Below are 2291 nucleotides of genomic sequence, written 5' to 3'. Positions count from 1 at the left end.
GCGCTCGCACGTGTGCGCCCAAAAATAGCATTACAGTCTATGTGGTTGCTGATGAGCGCTTGGCACCGCGCACGTCAGCGCCTTGAGCGCAAACGCGATTTGAGTAAACAATGTCTAGACACTTGTCTAGAACTCCCCCTAAACAAGCAACATTGTTTTGGAGGAGTGTACATAAAAGAATGTGTCTTCAGGGTCAGACAATTACTCTACATAATGCCTTGCAGAGACCAGACAAGCATTCTACAAGAGCCTTCTACCTGTGGATTCAAGCTTCAGGAGCCAAAATGTGAGTATTCTTAAAAATAATGTCTGTGTGTCCTGTACAATTTATTATGTACTAATGTATTTTTTGTTTTCTTTTCAGCATGTCTTCTTCCGGATCGGTCTATTCGCCATCTCGGCAAGAACTGGCCCTCCTGCGGGTCGGGTCGGGTGACTGACTTTTCAGTGACCCCACCCGACCCACACACACAGGGGGCTTTGTACTTCTCCACAGGTGGGGTGGCTTCACCCCCACATGTCTACAATCGCTCTGATTGGCTGTTAAAAGTGAAAATGATAAGGTGCTGGTTTAATTATATTGTGTTTATGTCTGCTGTAACTTGCATTTAGCATTTATGCTCTGTTAATTATTCTAAATAAATTATTTATCTTGAAAAACTCCAATTTTGATCTCTTGTGATGCTTAATAGCTCATTTATGATATTTTTTTTGCTATTATATTTCCAGTGAGTTGAGCCTTTGAAGAATTTTTTCCAGTATTTGGGATATATTTGCACTTTATACTATATACAGTATGAGCCTGTACATCGCTTCCTAGGGTTTGCAACTACTTTACTATTGGAGAAAATTCAAAACATTCATTATTCAATAGAGCCCAATAGCAAAAACCAGCGTTTTGAATGAAGAATCACATTTCTTGGTAGAATCATGTAGGATTGAAATTTTTGATGGTTTTCTACTCCTCTCAACAGCCCAAACAAGTTTCTAAAAGGATGAGTTTGCAACTACTTTACTTTTGGAGAAAATTCAAAACATTCATTATTCAATAGGGCCCAAAATATCAAAAACCAGCGGTTTGAATGAACACTCACATTTCTTGGTAGAATTGTGCAGGACTGAAATTTTTTATGTTTTTCTACTCCTCTCATGAGCCCAAACAAGACTCTAAAAGGATGAGTTTGCAACTACTTTACTTTTGGAGAAAATTCAAAACATTCATTATTCAATAGAGCCCAATAGCAAAAATCAGGTTTTGAATGAAGAATCACATTTCTTGGTAGAATCATGCAGGATTGAAATTTTTGATGGTTTTTTACTCCTCTCAACAGCCCAAACAAGTTTCTAAAAGGATGAGTTTGCAACTACTTTACTTTTGGAGAAAATTCAAAACATTCATTATTCAATAGGGCCCAAAATATCAAAAACCAGCGGTTTGAATGAACACACATTTCTGGTAGAATCATGCAGGACTGAAATTTTTGATGTTTTTCTACTCCTCTCATGAGCCCAAACAAGTCTCTAAAAGCATGAGTTTGCAACTACTTTACTTTTGGAGAAAATTCAAAACATTCATTATTCAATAGAGCCCAATAGCAAAAATCAGGTTTTGAATGAAGAATCACATTTCTTGGTAGAATCATGCAGGATTGAAATTTTTGATGGTTTTTTACTCCTCTCAACAGCCCAAACAAGCTTCTAAAAGGATGAGTTTGCAACTACTTTACTTTTGGAGAAAATTCAAAACATTCATTATTCAATAGGGCCCAAAATATCAAAAACCAGCGGTTTGAATGAACACACATTTCTGGTAGAATCTTGCAGGACTGAAATTTTTGATGTTTTTCTACTCCTCTCATGAGCCCAAACAAGTCTCTAAGGCTAGTTTCACACTTTCTTTTTTTTGCAGCGCGTTTTTCCCGCAAAAAAACGCATTGAAAAAACGCATACATAAGCATACAACTGCTGCGTTTTTTTCAAGCATTTTTATGAGCATGCATGAAAAAAACGCAGCGTTTTTATGCGTTTGTATGCGTTTTTAGCGCGTTTTTACCGCGTTTGCGTTTTTTCCCAACATTTTTAGGTGGCCCCTCACACTACCCAAACCATGACTTTACTGACCCTAACCCTAACCCTAACCCTAACCCTGACCCTAACCCTTAACCAAATCATACTTAACCCTAACCCAAACCCTAAACCCTAACTAACCCTAACCCTAACCCTGACCCTGACCCTAACCCTAACCCTGACACTAACCCTAACCCTAACCCTAACCCTGACCCTAACCCTAA

Source organism: Dendrobates tinctorius, unplaced genomic scaffold (assembly GCF_039654945.1).
Source record: "Dendrobates tinctorius isolate UK_male_01 unplaced genomic scaffold, ASM3965494v1 ptg000053l, whole genome shotgun sequence".
Classification (NCBI taxonomy): Eukaryota; Metazoa; Chordata; class Amphibia; order Anura; family Dendrobatidae; genus Dendrobates; species Dendrobates tinctorius.
Note: the sequence above shows the minus strand (reverse complement) of the source record.